Genomic DNA, 20,282 nt, shown 5'->3' on the forward strand with positions numbered 1-20,282 from the left:
TTAAAGCTGATAGTTTCCAGAATACTAAAGGATCTCCCTAGATACAAATCCAAAGAGGCTAGGTCTTCCTGGACTGGCAGCTGAGCAATGGCTGGTGGGAGGGGACTGTGCTCCACGCTGTGGCCATGTCTGTGTCCACAAGATGTTGTAGCCCTGCAAGCCTATGCCTTCAGTCCAGACCTAACCAGGCACTAGGGTCCTCTTTGGGGTCCTGCAGAGGGCAGTGACCGGCCATCTCTGTGTGTCCTGGGTCTCCCAGAGAAATAGGAAAGCCCAAGGGATGGCTGCTGACGTGCAAAGAAAGAGAAGCAGCAAATGCCGTGATGACATATTGGCTCCTTCTGATAGGCAGAGTGTGGAGAGAGCCGAAAGCCCCACACCAGGATTGGCCCAGAGAATAGAGCCAGGCGCCAAGCAAGAGGGTGCTATGTTTGCCCGGGCCTGTTCCTACAAGGATCTGACTGAAGTGGAAAATGGGGTGGCTCCTGGGGAGAGTTCCAAGGAGGGTGCTTAGGGTCCGCCACTGATGCCTGCAGACATGTGCCAGATCAACCATAAGTTCAGTGAGCTAAGCACCCAGCTGATGGTCGTGGCCCAAGACCTCCAGAAGGAGATGCTGCTAGGAAGCTGAGGACTGAGCAGAGCCCCCAAGGCAGCCGCACACCAGCCACAGAGACCCCCAGAGAGGGCACAGGCAAGGGGAATATGGAGACTGCTGAGGCCTGGCAATTGCACCAGAAGCATGTCTTAGTGCTGAGCAAGGTCAGGCAACCTGTATACTCCAGCTATAGGTGAGAGGAGGCACTTTCCAGTTCTCTGGGTGTCATGGTGGTCCTAATGTCCTTCCTGCAGACTGACGAAAACACCATTCATTCCATCCATGCAAAAGGCTACAAGGTAGTATTTGTATGCCCACTGGTGCTGGTGGTGGTGGCCCATACACAGCAGTCCAGCGTGAACTGGAGCAGAATCTGCTCTATATTTACCAGATCCTGAGCCTTCTTACAGGCATGCAGCTGAACCACATATTTCAGCAGAAGTAGAACTACAACAGAAGCAGAATTATGACCTGTGGCACCATTCTCAGGCTCAGAGCACATTACACACAACCTGCTGCAGCTCATGGTGCAAGACCCTACCTTCCTGACAGGGGTGGCATGGTGCCTGTCCCTGGTGGCAGGTGGGTATGACGCTGTGCCAGCCTGCAGCAGGTGTCCGCACACAGCCTGGTTTTCTCCACCCTGCTGGCACACACAACCAGCCAGTGGCACTTGTGCACCACAAAGACCAATTCCTGCACCCCATCGACCTGTACCTGCTCGTCAACCTCCTAAGTTTCTCTTTGTCCTTCCATGAACGGGAGGCCTGGGTGCTGTGCCTGCCCAAAGTCAACACAGCCAGTTTCTTCCACGCACACCTCTTATCTGGAGCCTGACATTGATCTCTGCCCATTCCTCGTTTCCAAAAACAATGATGACTTCTTTGCCATCAATTTCTCTACTTTCAGGAGCACCTATGGAAGCACGGAGCCCATGTGGTGCTGCAGGAGGCACCGTACGCACATTACTATAGTGTTGTCCAAGTGGGCATCCCTGACCGTCGCCATTTCTTTTCTACATCAAAGAGCTCAGGACTCTTCACTAGCCCTGGGATTGAGACCCCATATACCAGTAATGAGGAGCAGGAGGAGTGGCTACTGGGCCTCTACCAGTACCCGCACAGCCATGCCCATAATGCCTCCCCATCCACTACACAGGTCCCAACAAGAACCTCCTGGCCTGAATGACAGTATCTTTGAGCTCTACATGTGCTACAGCCCCCTGGAGACCAATGCCATCCTTAAGTTAATGTGCTGAGTCCACAAGGAAGAAGACTACCTCTTGCCCTGGCTAGTGTGGCTCCGTGGGTTGAGCACCAGCCTGTGAACCAAAGGGTCACTCACAGGCTTGATTCCTAGTCAGGCCTAGGTTGCGGGCCAGGTCCCCAGTAAAGGAATGCACAAGAGGCAACTACACATTAATGTTTCTCTCCCTCTCTCTAAACATAAATTAAAAATCTTTGAAAATTTCTGTCTCTGCATATTGATGCCCCTCATATATTAATGTGTGGGCACAGCCCTCATAAGTCCACTGGGCCATGGAAGCCATGGGATATTCCAGGCAGTACTGGCCTCCAGCAGGCAGGGACTGTGTGTTACTACATGCATTAAAGTGCTTTGGGAGTAAAAAAGCAAAGCAAAACAAGTCTGGAGTGGCTAGTGAACACCCAGACGGATGGCAGGGTCAGAATGTCATATATACACAAACCTTCCAGATACCCTCAAGACAAGTTTTAAACAGGAGGATAAACTTGGTAGAATTCTAGAAATCCAGTCTGACACTGGGCCTTCAAATAAGAATCTATAACCATCTGACCAGCCAAGCTTCCCTAAGAGGCAAAATTCAGTTTCTTTTACCATTAGGGACCAGATCAGATAGTTAACACCATCTGACAACTTGTGGGTTGTGGCAGGAGCTGTCCAACAACCCCACCACAGCACTGATGGCCTTGACTGAAGCCACACAGTTGGCCCAAGGGGTCCCTAAGGCCTCACCACAAGGTCTGAGTCAACAAACTGGTTCTCAGCCCCAGATGCTTCATCTCTGCTGCAAATTCTGATGATGAAGCACTGCAGCAATGACAAAAAGCACCTAATATGCTGGAAAGTGTAAAGGAAGAAACTGTAACAAATGGCAAAAGCCATCACTAAATTGTGGCTTATACCACACACCAATTAAGAACTGAGAAACAATGTCAACAGACCTCATACCTTCCTGACAATGTACCTGACAGACAATAAAAGTAAGATCAGAGGGTTCAAGAAAGAGGTGTTCCTTGGGGAGGGTGTTCACAGAACTCTCAACTATGCTGACCACTCCCAGCCCTACAAAGTAAACCAAGGCCCAGATGGAGGTGAAGGTGGGGTACCCCTGGCTTCTTTCAGCTGCCAGAGCTTGCCAGTACCCCGCATGGATATTTCCCATCATGTAATCCTCACAGAAAGGCCACTTGCAGGGAGAGGGGATGGCAAACACAAGGCTCTGCCCGCTGGGAGGAGCTTTGCTCGAAGTGTCCAAACAGCTAGGATCTAAAGAGCACACAGGAAAGAAACTGCACTGGGGGGTCTGATATCTGGAGAACCCCACTCTAAGAGGAGCAAGGCAGCAAAGACCAAAATGCCCCACAGGAGGTTTAAAAGAAAGAAGGGTCTGCCTCCCAAGATGCAATAGCAAGAAGTCGAGTCTTGAAACTTGCCTGCTGCTTCTCTCTCAAGTCTGTTTTCCCTGCTGTTAAGAGGTTTCAGTACTAAAAACTCTGATATGTTGTAAGGTACAATGCCAAGGACACTTGAACTCCCCGCCTTAAAATAAGAAGATCTGAAGAAATCTGCAAGGGCCATGGAGGCTTGGGCTATGCCCTCAGTGGGACTTTGAGACCTGCCTTTGAGACCAGCCCCAAAGCTGGGAGCCCCACAAAAGGCAGGACTCAGCCACACAAAGTCCACATCCAACATGAACTGGAATGTCTTTCTTTCACACACCGGAGTGACTGCATAGGTCAGACTCCTTTCTGGCAGTCAGGACCAGGACTCACACATACAAACTCCTATGTACACATGCACAGAACCAGCACAAACTTTGTGCTGGAAGCTTTGTACTTCCAGGCAAAGGTACACTTCTAAGCTGTCAGTTATTGAGTACACAGACTGCACATCCCAGAGAAACACTGTCCTAAGTGGGGTCAGGTTCCCAAGCAACCCACAAAGTCTACCTCACTCCAGTATCTCTGAGAACGGCCCTACCAAGACAACTCAATCCCAAGCAAGAAAGATAACCTCTGGGAAGTCACCCACAGTCCCAGGCCACCAGCCCTTCCTGCAGGGAGGCTGTAAGATAGGCAGGGGCAAGGCCATGAGGGAGACAAAGAGGGGCAGTTCACTGACCTAAGCCTTTACTGGGCCAGCCTTGCTGATGACCCTCATGCCTCCTCTGAGGCCCACCCCTCTGCTCTGCTCTGCTCTCAGCAGACTCACACAGACCCAGATCCTTCCTAACCAGCCAGTGCCAAGACCCAGCGAGAGACCCAGTCTGTGCCAGTCTGTGACACTGCTGCCAGGGCAGGGGCTCTTCTCTCTCCACAGTCCAGGTCCCTCCTGCATGTTTCATCAGGTTTCAGTGGGGCAGGAAGGGGAATGCCTGACTCTTCACTGAGAAAGCTACCATTGGACACACAAATTCAAAATGCTACAGAAAAAGCACACTGAGAACAACTTTGAGGACTTTTGAGAGAATCATCATTTAACAAGCTTAAAAGAAAACTGGTTACTAACTTCTGGTCAAGATAGCAGCACAGGTAAACACAGCTCACCTCCTCACACAACCACATCAAAATTGTAACTAAAACATAGAACCACCATCACTCAGAACTGACAGAAATCAAGTTGCATGGATGTCAGACAACTACAGAATTAATGAAACCACATCCATCCAAACTGGTAGGAGGGGCGGAGACACAGAACAGGTTAGTCCCTCACCCACATGTGGTAGATAAATTTTTGGGAGGGATATCTCAGGAGTGAGAAGTCCCAACTCCATACCAGGCCCCTCATCCCAGGGTTCCAGGGCCAAGAAGATTAAGTCCCCACAACTTCTGGCTGCAGAAAGCAGTGGGATTTAGTCAATGGACTGGAGCCCCAAGCAGTTAGCCTTAAAGGACCCACATATGAACTTATTCAGACTCACTCCCTCTAAGCTCCAGCTCCAGGGTAGCAGTTAGAAAGGCACTAGTAGCATATAGGCAGGAAATAAAGTGTCTAGCATCAAGGTGGGAGCTGTAGGACAGCTCTTTCCCAGAGAGAAAGGGAGACAGAAGCCATAGTCCCTTTTGTGAATCCTCCGCCCAGAGCCACAGAGCCGACAGGCAGGTGCCATATCTGAGATTCCATCAATCTGGCTAACACTGTTTGCCACACCCTGAAGATCCCCTCAGACTCCCTCCCACCCAATTTACCGGCCCACCCCAGTGACTTTTCCACATGAATGGCAGGTCTTGGCTCATGCTTCACAACTTCCCCCTCTTTAAAAAAAAAAAAAAAGATTTTATTATTGTTTTGTTAGAGAGAGGAAGGGAGGGAAAAAGAGAGGGAAAGAAACATCAATATATGGTTGCCTCTCCCACACCCCCAACCGGGGACTTGGCCTGGACCCAGGTGTTGGCATGTGCCCTGACTAGGAATCAAACTGGCAACCCTTTGGGGTTTGCAGCTTGGTACTCGATCCACTGAGCTACACCAGCCAGGGCACAGCTTTCTAAACCCTATCAAACAAGCAACAGCTGAGCTCAGTAAGCCTCCAGCCCCCTTTACCTCTTATTAAGTGGCCACAGACACAGTGCTAGCAGCAGTCATCCTAGATTCACCACTTAGCTTTACCTGGGAACCTCCACGCCCAACACAAGTAACAGCAATTTCAGATTGCTTTACAGATCAGGCAGGGTGGCCCTGAGCAGAATACAGGTAGGTGCAGACCTTGGCCTGCACTACCTGGGAAAATCCCAGAGCCTGCACATCCAGTGGACAGCTACAGACCATGCTGGGGCATCACCACCCTGCCTCTCCACAGAGGATCCTCCACACAGGGCAGAGGGTAAGTGGTCACAGCCAATCCTTGCAGCTGACGAGCCTGGGTAAATCCCTCCCACTGACCTGCCAGCAGCAATCAATGCTCAACTATAAGAGGAAGGTACACTCAGCCCACATAAATGGCATATACCTCAAGTACTTAGCTTGGGTGATACAGAAGGCTGTGTCACTGGACGCTATAGGATACCTACTACATTAGGCCACATTACGAAGAGACGGAGTCATAGCAGTTCTTCCAATACATAGAAACAAAGACATGGAGGCTGCCAAAATGAGGAGACAAAGAAACATGGCCCCCCCCAAAATAAATAAAAAAACAGATCAAAACTCCAGAAAAAGAACAAAATGGAGATAAGCAAGCTATCAGATGCAAAGTTCAAAACAATGGTTATAAGAATGCTCAAGTAACTTAGTGAGACCTTCGACAGCATAAAAAAGATCCAGTCAGAAATGAAGAACTCACTAATTGAAATAAAGAACAATTCACAGGGAAACAGTAGTATGAATGAAGCTGATAATCAAATCAGCAATTTGAAACATAAGTTAGAAAAAAACAATCAAAGAGAACAAGAAGAAAAAAGAATCCAAAAAAACCAACGATAGTGTAAGCAGCCTTTGCGACTTCAAGCATTCCAACATTATCATCATAGGGGTGTCATAAGAAGGAAAAAAAAAATCAAGAAATTGAAAACATGCTTGAAAAAATAATGAAAGAAAACTTCCATAATCTTGTGAAGGAAATAAACATGCAAGTCCAGGAAGCAGAGAGTCCCAATTATGATGGATGCAAAGAGGCCCGCTCCAAGACACATTACAATTAAAATGCCAAATTTAAAGATAAACAGAGAATGTTAAAAGCAGCAAGAGAGGCCCTGGCTGGTGTAGCTCAGTGGATTGAGCACGGGCCTGCGAACCATACAATCGAGGTTCGATTCCCAGTCAGGGCACATGCCTGGGTTGCAGACCAGTTCCCTGCAGGCCAGTTCCCAGCAGGGGATGCACGAAAGGCAACCATACATTGATGTTTCTCTCCCTCTCTCCTTCCCTTCCCCTCTAAAGATAAATAAATAAAATATTTTTAAAAATAAAAAATAAAAGCAGCAAGAGAAAAGCAATTAGTTACCTACAGGGAAGTTCCCATAAGACTCTCACCTGGTTTCTCAAAAGACCCTTTGCCAGCTGGAAGGGACTCACAAGAAATATTCAAAGTCATGAAAAGCAGGAACCTGCAGACAAGATTGCTCTATCCAACAAAGGTATCATTTAGATTCTAAGGGCAGATAAAAAGCTTCCCAGAGAAGAAAAAATCCAAAGGAGCCCATCACCACCAAATCATTATTATATAAAATGTTAAAGAGACTTAAGAAAAAGATGATTAAAACTATGAATAATAAAATGCCACTAAATACATATCAACAATTAAAACTAAAAACAAACTAAGCAGAGTTGGCTGGTGTGGCTCAGTGGACTGAGTGCCAGCCTATGAACCAAAGGGTCATCAGTTTGATTCCCAGTCAGGGCACATGCCTAGGTTGCAGGCCAGATCCCAAGTAGGGGGTGCGCAAGAGACAACCACACATTGATGCTTCTCTCCCTCTCCTTCTCCGTCCCCTCCCCCTCTACCTAAAAATAAATAAATGAAATATTTTTTTAAAAAAACTAAGCAAACAAGAACAGAGACAATCATGGATATGGAGAATGTTTCAATGGTTGCCAGATGGACAGGGGGTGAGGGGAGATAGGTGAATTGGTGAAGGGATCAAGAAGTAAATACAAATAGGTAGTTACAGAACAGCCATGGGAATGATGTAGCCCACAAACTTATATCAATGACCCATGGACAGGAAAAATGGTGTGATGATTGCCTGAGGAGGGTTGCCAGGTGGTGGCCTGCCAAGGGGAAAAATGGGGACAACTATAATAGCATAATCAATGAAACATAATTTTTTAAAAAAGAAAAAAATGGTTACAAAGAAAAAAAAGCATAACAGTGGTTAACAATTATTGAATTCTTTAGTGGGTACCATGTGTCATACCAGCACTTTACATGCATGATTTCATTTAATCCCCATAACCATGGAACAAGGTACTGACGATGTTACCCACACTTGCCACGGGGACTGCCCTCGTCACTTACACTTCACATGGAGACTGCCAATGTTATCTGCACTTCACACAGGACTGCCACTGTCACTTAAGACTTCAGACAGGGGACTGACTGCCATTGTCACCCACATTTCACACGAGGGACTGCCCTTGTCATTCACACAATGCAGGTACTGCCATTGTCACCTACACTTCACACAGGGACTGCCAGTGTCACCCTTACCTCACATGAGGTACTACCATTATCACACAGTTCACTTGGGGACTGCCATTGATACCCACACTTGACAAGTAAGAAAGATGGGGCTGAGTGGTAAAGGTGATTGGATAGAGTCACAGAGTTAAGAAGTCAAATGGGGATCCAGGCCCAGGTTCAAATCTGAACCACTACAAATCAAGAACAGGCTGACTCTGAGACCATCCTTGGGCTGGGTCCTTCTCAGGGCTCTGGGAAACTCCTTAGAGCAAAGATCAGCACACCCCTCGATTCCTCTTCTCAGAGCACATTAACTTAACCCTTTACTGAATTGATTGGAAACCTCCTAGAGGGCTGAGCCTCATGTACATGCTACCATCCAGTGGACTTCCTTCTGTTCAAACAGCATAAGCCTTATCCATGAAAGGCAATGAACAAGGCAGACACCAACCAGTGGGAAGGGAACTGGTTCCACTGGTCAGCAACAAAGCAAGGAGGGTTCAAGGAGAGCAGAAGACACAAGGCTCAGAGGACAGCCCAGGCCCTACAGAGAGGGATTCCCAGGTGCAAGTAGCCAGGGCCCACACCAGCCCTCCCAGATCTGCATATGGGGCACCAGGCTGCTACCTTCACCTAACTCACCTGATTACGCACCACCGACCTCAAACCCATAATTAATCAGTACCCTGACAGTGTTGTGGTCATCACCAGCTAGGTGCTGTGCTCTGATCCAAGTCATTTCTTCCAAGTGCCAAATCCCCAAAGTTCCTTCCCTTCCTGCAACCACAACCCTTCACCAATCTCAAAACCAGTATCATCACTGGGCAGTACACCCACCTGTCTTCTCCCCTGGACTCTGCCAAAAAAGCCAAGATTTGAAAACACTTGAGCAATGCATGAAACAAGGAAAATTTCTACACCAGGAAGCAACAGCTGTTGGAATAATTCATGTGATTATTTCAGAGAAGCATCTTAATCACTCAGTCCTTCTGGAAAACTGTCCAAAATCTCAAACTGAAAAATCCTTAGAATCTAGAAAATGTGGTTTACCAACCAGTTCCCAGGACACTGCAATCACACCGAGTCTCTTTCTGGTCCTTCTAATTGCTACAAAGTTCTTTCTCAGACTACATTAAGGGTTGTGTCCCTCTAATTTCCATTCATTCATCACTACTTCACTCCCAGGAACAGAGCAAAACAAACTTTTCCTACATATAAGTAAAGATAGTCCGTTGGATATTTTTAGTCCCTCACCTATCATTTATTTTACTTGCACCTAACACAAAGTACTGTTAGTTTGGTGAGGAGGAGATGCAAGGACAAATCAAGTTCTGCACCTGGCCCCTGAGGCCACAGCTATGCAGCAGGACAGGATCACAGACATGCCCTGAGGATCCTGACCATCACACATGGCCTCCACGCCTCAAACCACTGTACCCTCCCAGCCTAGAGAAGCAGAGTGGCCATGTAGAACCACAGGCTGGGCTGTCTCACCAACATCCACCTTCTTCCAGGAAGTATTAGTAGACACAACCTAAAACCACCCTTATAGAACCTGGCTCACATTGCCTTTGTTTAAATTCAGCACCCCTAAAATCAGACCTATAATCTGGGGGACCTGTGTCACCTTCCAATCCTCCCTCAGCTGCCACCTCTCAGCTGTGTTCTTGCTCACCCTTTTTCTCTCTCTCTCTCAGGGCACCCTACCCTGTCGCTCCATGTGGCTGTGGATCCCTGGGGACAGGAACAGGCCATTTCATGCACCACTGTACCCCAGGAGCACAACACAGCCTACAAAACAAAGCTACCCCAGTTGTTGAATGGACAGATGTGACCTGTCCTCATCCCCTGGTAACCAGTTTAGTTCCCACCCAATCTACCTACACACTGTCTCCAGCACCTGTGCCTGCTTTTTATTCCCCACCAAGCAAATTCAAGACTGTATCAGTTCACGCCTGTCTTTTACCGATAGCATTTTTTTCTGTCTGGCTTTCTTGCCCGATTCAAGTTGACGTTCTTCCCCCCAGAAGCCTGAGAGCTCTCCATGCCTTTAGGATGAAAAATAAAACAGCCTTCCTTTTAAGGCAGGGGTGTCAAACTCCTTTTCACTAGGGCCACATCAGCCACGTGGCTGCCTTCAAAAGGCCGAACATAATTTTAGGACTGTATAAATGTAACTACTCTTTAACAGTCATGCAAGAGCTTGGCGCTGCCACTGAGTAGAAATAAGGTGCTGGGCTGGATAAAACAAGGTGGAGGGCTGGATTCATCTCAAGGGCCTTGTGTTTGCCACTTGTGATTTAAGGTCATCAATAACAACCAGAACAACCTGCATTTTTTCAACCTTCTTTCCCACTACAACTTTCCATAAACCCTGGCATCTGGAAGGGTGATCTGCCAACTTCACCCCTTCCTGACACTCCAATGCAGTGGACACTCCTTGTGAACGGTCTAATCCAGTGTCAAGCACCTTTCTCCACAACAACCATAAATTTCAAGACCAAGAAAACTATATCTCTTCTCAGAAAGGGGGGAGTGGGTCGAGATGATGGACAGGACTGGGGACAGACACAAATCAGATGCCCATTATTCTCATGTCATGGCATGTAACAAAAAGGGAATTTGCACAACACAAAGCTACTTCCAGCTTCAGGTGCTGCCCAGGGGCTAGGACTGACTACCTGGCTGCAAGGACATCTTTGCACTTCTCCCATCAGCTAAGGAACTCTGCTTAGAGAATCCCACAACCAGCAACACATCTCCTGCTCTGGTCATTTCACCACATAGTGATGAGAAACCCACACAACATTTCACTCCATGGGGTACTGACCAGAGTAGCTTATACCCTGAAAATGTCAATGGGTTAAGTTTTTTTTAATAACTTAAAAAAAAAAAAAAAAGCCCTGGCCAGCGTGGCTGTTGGCTGGGCATTCTTACAGATGAACTGGAAGGTCACAGGTTTGATTCCCAGTCAGGGCACATGCTTATTAGGTTGCTGGTTCAGTCCCTGGTTGGGGCGTGTACAAAAGGCAACCAATCAATGCTTCTCTCGCACTGATGTCTCTCTCTCTCTCTCTTTCTCCCTCCTTTCCCCTAAACCCTCTCTCCTTTCCCCTCTAAAAAGCAATGAAAAAAATACCCTCTGGTGAGGATTAAAACAAAAACAAAAACACAAAAACCAGTGGCTCATAGACTGAGAAAGCTGGTTAAACAAATCAAAGTTACCTTGTTTTCTAAGCAATTTCTTATCTTTTCTCTTCTGCAATAAACCACGAGAACAGTAAAACAAGCTCTCACCATCTCAAACTTCACAGGTGAGTGCGTGTCTCTGAGCTGCTCACCCAATGCTAAGCTCCTACCCCAGGTGATGACCTGTCCACTTCCACTGCCTTTTGTGGCAGGGTCACCTGATATTATCTCTGGAAAGTAAGAGGAACCCCTTCCACACTCCCGAAGGGTTACAGTAAGCAAGTGCTCCAGCAACAGGAAAAGCTTCCTGTTCTATCCTGAACTGAGATCCTGACTCACCGATGGGCCTCCAGGAAACCCTCGCCATCTCCTGCCCCCAGTCTTCTTTCCTCCAAACAAAACATGTTGAACCCTTCTAACCAGTCCTGTGATATGGTAAAGACCTCTCCATCAGCCAGAACAAACTCTCCTAGATATAAGTAATATAACAGTAAATAACCTCCCTGAATGCTTTTTAGCATCCAGGCTGCACTGTTCTGGAATCAATCAGTATCCTTTGCAGAGTATCAAAGCCCCTCTCTCTTGCCATGGACTAGCACACTGACCATGAGAACCTGACGTTAAGCCAGTTCCACCTTATTTACGTGTGTTGCTTTTAAGAATTTAGAAATGGTCACCCTCATGTCTGAAAGATGAGTACTACTCAAATAAGTACCACCACTTTTCCTAGTAGACAGGAAAAGCAGTTTTATGCACTTAAAATTAAAAGCCACCCCTAACTCAATTCCAAAACAGGAAACACAGCTACACCTTTAAAAAATAGAACAAAACAAAAAGCTGCCCTGAAATTCCAAAAGCAGCCTTGAGGTCTTCCTCCCTTGTGTCCTGCCCTATCCTCTCACCACAATGACCTTGGCTCAGAAAGGAAACCTGCCAATGGACCTACTAAAGGAAAGAGGAACCTAAAACAAACAAAAAAACCTATCCAAACCATGAAGAAATAAAAATGACAGACCTGACCAGGGGAGCTCTAAGAGGGAACGGAGAGCTACCTATGTTCCCTCCCTTCTATAAGTCAGCAGGGGAAAGGTCACTCTTCTAGAGCCTCAGTTTCTAGTGTATAATAAATATCTAGGGCTTCCTCCACTCATCTTGAATGAAATCTGTGTGCTACATGATGGGCACACAGAAGCAGGTTAGTCCCAGGTGAATTATAAAGTTGTCTCCTGCCCAAGGACCAAAAATAGTTACATTTCTAATGCCCTGCTCAACACATATAAATTAACAATATGGCTGCAATTACACCTCATTCCAGACTCAATACATTAATATCTTTCCAAGAAAACTTCAAAAGCAGACCAGGCAACTCCTACCACTGACACCTGACGCTCCCCACCTCCTCCCCAGACTTCAGCATTAAGACCGTCACTTGGAACCTGACCAGTGTTGGCTCAGTTGGTTGGGTGTCATCCCTCAGAGCACATGCCTGGGTTGTGGGTTCAATCCACAGCCCGGGTGAGTATGTTTTTCTCTTTCTCCCTCTCTTCCCGCCTCACTAAAAATAAATAAATAAATAAAGAGAAAGAGAGGTAACTTGGGTTGGAAAAAGACAAGTAATTAAACAAAAGTATTAAGGAAGATACTAATCAAACCCTCAAACACTCCCAGGATTCCAGTGGGTATAGGAGAATCCCACCTAGGGGAGGATCTGACTATAGAATCCTCTGAAAGAACCAGTGCCATTAAGAGGGTGGGCATTAACTCTTTAAATGCACAGGAAAAAAAATGAGGCCACAAAACGTTAAGTTCAGTTGTCCCATCAATGATACATAAGTCCTGAGAATATCACAAATCTGGGGTAACTCAACCAATACTCTCAACTCAAGAATTCAGTTTGTGCCCTGGCTGGTGTGGCTCAGTGGATTGAGCGCGGGTCTGCAAAGCAAATGGCTACTGGTTCAATTCCCAGTCGGGGCAACATGCCTGGGTTGCGGGCCAGGTCCCCCGTAGGGGGTTTGCAAGAGGCAACCACACACTGATGTTTTTCTCCCTCTCTTTCTCCTTCACTTCTCTGTCTGGAAATAAAATCTTAAAAGAAGATTTCAGTTTGCAGTGTCCTACCTTTCCCAAACCACTGAGCAATCAGGGAAAATGTGTTTCCTCTGTGGACGTGTATGAAGGTTGTGGAGAGTAAAGTTCTCCAAACTGACTGGCAGAGTTAGTCTGCCTGAAACACACAAGAAAACCAAATAATCTGTTCTCACTGCCACAAAAATTCAGCAACTAGAAACTCAAGTTACCTGACCTGAAACCTGCTCACCTCTGAGGTCATGGTAAGCAGCTGCCTATGAGCAGCTGCCTACAAGGTAAGAATGTGTGGAGTTTAACAGCCATTAACTCAAGGGCTAATTGCAAAGAACAACTGGAACTGAAGGAAATGTTAGGCTGGATTATATGCAAATTTATGACCACGGGTTTTTGCATTACTTCTGGATAATCTGACAGAACTTTTTAAGTGAGATCTCCTTACAATGAGCTCCAGTAACTCCACATTGTTAGGCTATGGTAGGATTTTGTTATGAAGAAAATCTAGCTCCTCGAATCTGTTTCGCTGTGCATACCTGAGCTGTGATACCACAGGGGATCATCAAGTAGCTGTTACCTGGGAGGAGAAAAATTTGTCTCAGAGGTGAATGGAAGAGCAGGGCCTGGGATACCTGTGACTACTTATCCTCACAACCATCTGATGAGGTGAAAGATACGGCCCCCACCCGAAGTCAGAGGGCCAGGTGACTGGCCCAAGGCTGAAGAATGGTAAACTGTAGGCAATGACAAATCTGTTATTTCTCCAACCCGGCTAGAGAGCTAGAAGCCTGGAAGCAGGATGGGATTCAGGTCAGGCTCTCCCATTTGCCACTACATGTACCACTGGGCAACCTACTTGCCATTCCTGACCAGAATCCACTCAGGGATAAAGCCAGGGATATATGGACTCCTCTTAGTTCTCAAAGCCAAGACGCCATGACAGATATGCCTGGCAAACATCTTCCCCTCTCACAAATGAAGGGGCTACCCCAAAAGTCAGAATGGGGTTTGGCAAGCCCAGGGCCCGGAAAGGGGGCTCCCTCCTTTCCCCTGGTGAAGCCCCACAAACCCAGCCATTCTACTGTATCTCTAGGGAGATGCCGAGGCTAGTGGGAAAAACACGCAAAGTCTGAAATCAGAAAGGCCTGAGAGAAATCCCAGCTGTAAAATAACTAACAGCAAAGTGACTCTGACAACATCACCCTCTTTAGTGGGCTTCACCTTCTTCCAGCTAGATGGTGAGTACCGGGGCATCTCCAAGGGGCACACAGTAGAGAGTGACAGCCTGTACTACCAGCATAAAGGTGCTCCACATAAGAAAAGCAGAACAGTCATTAATGCTTTTGTTCTCTACCTCATCTGTTCTAGTCATAATGGTAAAGCTCACTGAACTCCAATTTATTGAGCAGGTACACACATTAGGTGCTGTGCTAAACCACTTGCATTCATTAGCTTCCTAACGCCCACCTCAACCATTCAAGATAGACAGTGCTACCCTTATTAAAAATGGGAAACAGAAAGCAAGGTTCAGCAAGGTCACATCACTAGGAAGTGGCTAAGTGAACCTCACACTCAACCTCTCTGAGGCAAGGCCAGGGCTGGCCCAGGACACTGTTGCAGGGACCTGCTGCCTGGGAACAGGCCCACAGCCTCACCTGGCAAACAGCAGGCAGCAAGGTACACAAGCAGCCTCCCTGGTACTAGGAGCCGGTTGTCCACTATAAGCAGTATTTTTACTTACTTATTTGCAACAGTAATTTCCTAAAGCATACTCAAAGGCATCACTCCATTTACGCTAAATTAAGTTTGATGGTTCAAACCATGAGATCTGACCAGCAAGGCAGAACAAGTGGTATGGTGTTTGACAACAGAGCTGCAGAAGACCAGCTGAGGGATCCCTCAATCTCAAACAAGCGGAGACTTTCCAATCCCATGCTGCCTCCCCTTCCCAGCCCCCAGCTGCAGTTGTACCAAGTTGCCTCAAAGTCCTACAGCCTCAAACCTTCCCTCACAAACACCTGCCTGGCTGTCCCCTTTGGAGTATTGGCCACCCTCTGCCAGTACCTCCTAACTCAGATGCTGGCCTTCCTATATGGATATAAAGTCTTTAATCCTTTCATATAAAGAGCCCAAGAACTACGTATCAGGAGAACAGGAAAGCAAGGTCTATGACAAACTCAAATGAGAAACAAAGGTACCTTTGTGAAGATGGGGGAAAAGTGAGTGCAGGTCACTGAGAAGCTGCAAGGACTCTTTTACCACACTTTGGAGAATTCTCAGTCACTTCCTAAGGCTATCTGCTGGTACTGTATTAAATTTCTTTGTCTTCTAAAAGACTTAACCTACATTTTCATCACACAAAAAGAGGTCACAAATACAGTCTAGAAAGCAAGGAGAGGAGAGCAAGAAACCCATGGTCTGACATTCCTCTTGACTAAAAAGTCCTGGATCACATTTGCCAGAATCCACATGTGTGCAGGGTCTGTCCCCAGCTGGTACTTGTTTCTAAGAACACTAGCCTCACTACTTTCACCACACTGCCATCACTTCAGGTTCCCAGTTTTTTCATCTCTACCTTAACATGCTGCCTTCCTAATTCAAGTCAGAGACGGGAACTCTGCACAGTTAGCACATAAAATAAGTTTCATTATACCTCAAAGAATAGCAATCAAAGAATACCAGATAGTGTAACTCACCTCCTAAACAGTTCAGATAATTCAAGAGCATCCATTCTAACAATCAACTTAGCAGGCTGCACAATTCTGTAAACCCCAAACTGTAACACTGCCAACTTATTCTTCTAGTTCTGCTGCACTTCCCAGCCCGACAACTGTTACAAGGAAATCCCAGGGATGCTCTATTACCCAGGACAACTGCTCATACTGCTCAGGAAGACCTCATCTGTAATCTTCCTAGTTTTCTACAATAAGCATAAATTAACTGAATTATCAGGGAGAAAACTGTTTAGGAAAAATAGCCTTTGCTATTTCAATTGATGGCAGAGAAACACCCCAAGTCCAAGCAGGTATTTCTCCAGAAAAATACTTGAGCTGCCCACTCTTAAGAGATTAGCACATCTGACAGTCCTTAACTGAATTCAGTGGTAGAGGTATTTTATTTTTGTCTCTGTTGGGAATTAATACATTTGAGACTCTGCATATCATTCTTAATTTTCTCTCAAGAAAATGCCAATATTTCATAATGGCCTCACTACCTTCCCACTCATTTTCTTCAGGAGCTTCCTGCAGCTGTCTGCTAGCTAAAGTCCAAGGAAGTCTTGTCTGTGAGACTCACTGTACCACCTCAGTCCCGCAGTCCCTTATCCTCTTCCATGGGATCTCACTGCTGTAAGGTAAATCCCAGAGCCCCTCTGCCCCAGGGCTGCCCATCTCATCTCCCTCGCATGTCTGGTCTGTCTCTCTGCTCCAACCAGCTGATTCAGTCAGTCCCTCTGCCAGAAATGCTCTCCCTTTTCTCTTTACCCACTTAGCTCCTACTTGTCCTCTGATCCCAAATGAAGGAAGAACCCTTCAAGTCTTGCTAACCAAGTCATGGCATCTTCTCCTTGGCCCTTGTAAATTTCCCCACGTTCATGAGATTAATTATGATTTCTCTCCCATTAATCTCACCATAAACTCCAATGAGCAGGGATTCTTAGCACAGTGCTAAAGCACAGTATACACTCCAGTATTTACTGAACAAATCAATCCAGAAATCACTACTTGCAATGCCAGAAATTCACAAAATGATGCAAAGCAAATGAGAGGAGGAGGAGCTACTGAAGAGCTGAAAACTGGAGCCTTTAAAATGTGTTTGGTTACTCAAAAAAGTTCCTTATTTTTAAAACTCATAAAATACGGAGGTACTAAAAAGTTTAAAAAAAAAAAAACCTATTAACCCTAATCAAGAGATTTTATTATTGACATTTTGGTACAAATCCTTCCAGAATATTTTCTACCAAGAGTAGCATTATTTCTTTCCTCACTATCAAAATATAAGATTGTAGAATCTGCTAAATGATACTGCATTAATAGAGATGACTTGACATTTTAAAAAATGACGTCATCAGAGTGGAAATAACAATGCATCCAAATCAGTAATACAGAAGCCATCCATTCTCTACATAACCAAGATGAGACAGTCCTCTGTAAAAATCAGCATCAGAATCTTAGGGGAGGGATAAGAGATGAAAGATCAAGGGTGGAGGAGTAAGTGATAGGAAAGTCTAGCAAATCACTCAAAATTCTTGTTCTAAACTGCTTCCCTTAAGAAAGGGCCAACTCTCCTGGGTAAATGAATGCAGAGAGGACTCCAGTTTGGCTCCTTAAAGGCCAGCTAGTAACTGAAGACAAAGCATGGCTAAAACAGTGTCACCAAATCATCTCACACCTCCAAGAGGAAGTACACTGGAGCCTGGACAAGTAAATGACCTTGTGTTTAGGAGCTCCCAGGAAATGCTCACTCATATACCGGGTTTGCAAAGAAAACATTCCTGGACTCTGGTGTCCCACACAGCAAGTTCAAGCCAGTTCTGCCTTTAGGCCACTCAGATAAGCCTCAGTTTCCTCACCAGTGAAGTGGAAACTATACTTCACCCCTCTCCATGAGACTGTTACAGCTACTGAAGATGTCTGTGCACTGAACTTGGCATACAGTAGGTACTCAAATCTGGGTACTAGTATAATTTATTAGGCCTCCTCTACAGCTTGTTCTAACAAGGTCTAACAAGCTACTGGTTTTACCTTAAGGACCACCCACAATAATACTGATCAGGTACCAGTAAACATTATTTCACATAATCTAACTTGAAAGAAAACTTACAACCACTACCAGGAAAAAAAAAATAAGAATGAGGCGAATGCACAGAAGTCTGTCTGTCCATCAGGTTCTCTGTGCTGCCACAACCAGAAGGTGTCACTGTAGGAAACAGACACACAGAACTAGAGACTTAACAAGCACTGTGAACTCCGAGAAAACTTAAAAAAGTAAAGGGTGAGGAAGACATAAATATGATTAAAGGTTTAAGTGACTCACCTGGACTTTGATCTAAAGAATCCAAAGCTCTTAAGATAAGGATGAACTACACACCTCAAGACTTTTGATCGGATACTCAAAATTTCCAGGGGAGAGCAAAAAACGTGCCCCCAAGGGTTGTCGATTCAGTTACTTAAGGAAGGGTCCCCATTCATTCGTGGGTGCCTGTGTGCGCACACACTGTCAGTCACCTTCCGAGCTGGAGCCCTGCCCATTAAGTCCTTCCTCGTTGAAGTGATCAATTCCCATTCTTGGCAATAATCCCTTTAAAAGGCCAGCTACTACTGTATAGTCAAGTGATGCCAACCTATTCCAAGTGGGAAGAAAGACCTCAAGACAGCCACCGCCTAAATGGGGGAGGGGGTAAATTTAAAGAGAAGGGCTCTGTAAAGGGCTGGAGCGGAGAGGGGGAAGGATCCTGCAGCTCCCGGGGGTCAGGCAGGAAGGGCTCGAGCCAGGGGAGGGACGGCCCTGCAGGCGTGGGCGCGCGGGGACTCTTATTCTGACAAGGGATCCGCCGCCGCCGTCGCCGCGGCCAAGGGGTCCAGCGCCACGGCCCGTCTCAGCTTGCCCTAGACCCCCGCGGCCCGCCAGGACCCCCACCCTCGGGCCCACGTGCCTCCTTCCTGCCGCCCCCACCAACCCCACCAGTCCCCACCGCTTGAAAGCGGTGCCTCGCGGCCCGGCCTCTCCCCGGCCCCAGAGGAAACGCAAGAGGTGTAGGGGCAACACCACAACTTGCCCAGACCCCAGCCCGGCCCCCACGTGCCCGAGCAGCGACTGAGCGCGGAACTTTCCGGGGCAGCGCGAGAAAGAAGCTCCCGGAATTACAAGGAGTAGAACTCGCTCACCCGCACTTTTTCACGCTCAGGAGGGAAGTCCCTCACGACCTCCAGACCCTGTCCAGTTCACATCACCCCTGCCACTTTAGTCTCTACCAGGAGGCCCCGGCCCCCGCACCCCCCCCCCGCCAAGTTTGGTCCGAAACTTACCGGGCCGCCACGGGCCGGCCGGGCCCTAGGGCAGCGCACGGGTTCACGGGGACGTGGGACCGGGGTCGCCCGCGGGGCCGGGCGGCCGAGGGACCCGGGGCACCGGGCCACGCGCTCTCGTTCCGCCTGTGGGGCCGCCCGGGCCCGCGGCGCTCGCTGCGCCGGTCCTCCCGCCCGCCCGCGCCGCCGGCCAGATAATGCGCCCCTCGGCCGCACACATGGAGCCCGGCGCCGGCGTCACCGCCCGGGACATGCGCACCAGGTCAGCGCGCCCGGCCCGCGGCCCCCAAAACACCGGGGAGCTCTTAAAGGCGACGCCGCCCGCCCGCCCGCCCGCGCCCAGATGGGCGGGGCTAAGCACTGAGGCGGGGCCTAAGGTTGAAAGGCGTGGTCAGGCGGGGCCCTATCGTCCCCGCCCCGGAAGCACCGACCTCTAGACCGCGCTCCCTACGCCCAGCTCCGCGCGTCGGTTTCCCACGTGGCCCCGGGCGGGCTCTCAGCGTAGGACCCAGGGGTCGCGGCCAGCTCACCCGTCGCAGAGCCAGCCGGTCGGCCGCACCCAGGGCTGACTCACGACGCGCTCACTGCTGACCTCACTCCAGATGCGTTGAGGGACCTGGACCAACTCAGCTGCTTCTGAAAATCGAGATCCGAATGTCGCCGTCGTCACACAGAAGCTCCCCTCCCGACTATCCACTAAACCATCACTTCTCCAGTTCAGTGAAGAGAGTTTACAAAGCTCCAGACCCACCCAATTCTAGACACTCAGGGACGACTGCGCTCCCTCTCCAGTTACTTTCCAATGTACTCCAGTGCCTCTGGGAGAAGGTAATCGCACCCTTCCCCCACCCCCCAGCCACGCAACTTCGAAAGCAAACCTGCACCCTTAACTCTCCAATGACAAGAAGGAAACACGAAACACAGTCTAACCTAAGAGAGCATGGACTTTGGGGATGTTAAACTACATAAAGCAACAATTTCAATAGGGAAAATAAAATAT

At 47.7% G+C, this 20,282-nt stretch overlaps 1 protein-coding gene and 1 pseudogene across 4 annotated transcripts in view; one reads left to right on the top strand and one right to left on the bottom strand.

Annotated features, from left to right (window-relative positions):
* Positions 1-20,282, bottom strand: part of GATAD2A (GATA zinc finger domain containing 2A) — a 105,310-nt gene that overhangs the window by 70,851 nt on the left and 14,177 nt on the right. The window contains exon 1 of one of the 4 annotated variants that reach the window (XM_037152612.2): positions 19,283-19,371. The exons of 2 other annotated variants lie outside the window; for them this stretch is intronic. The gene's annotated coding sequence lies outside the window, so the exon portion shown is untranslated. Of the gene's footprint in view, positions 1-19,282; positions 19,372-20,282 lie in introns of those variants that run through there. One more of the 4 variants, XM_053668090.1, reaches the window with a different exon arrangement.
* Positions 281-19,480, top strand: LOC119054752 (vacuolar fusion protein MON1 homolog A-like; annotated as a pseudogene).

The sequence above is a fragment of the Artibeus jamaicensis genome, unplaced genomic scaffold (assembly GCF_021234435.1).
Source record: "Artibeus jamaicensis isolate MK-2021 breed Jamaican fruit bat unplaced genomic scaffold, CSHL_Jam_final contig_477, whole genome shotgun sequence".
NCBI lineage: Eukaryota > Metazoa > Chordata > Mammalia > Chiroptera > Phyllostomidae > Artibeus > Artibeus jamaicensis.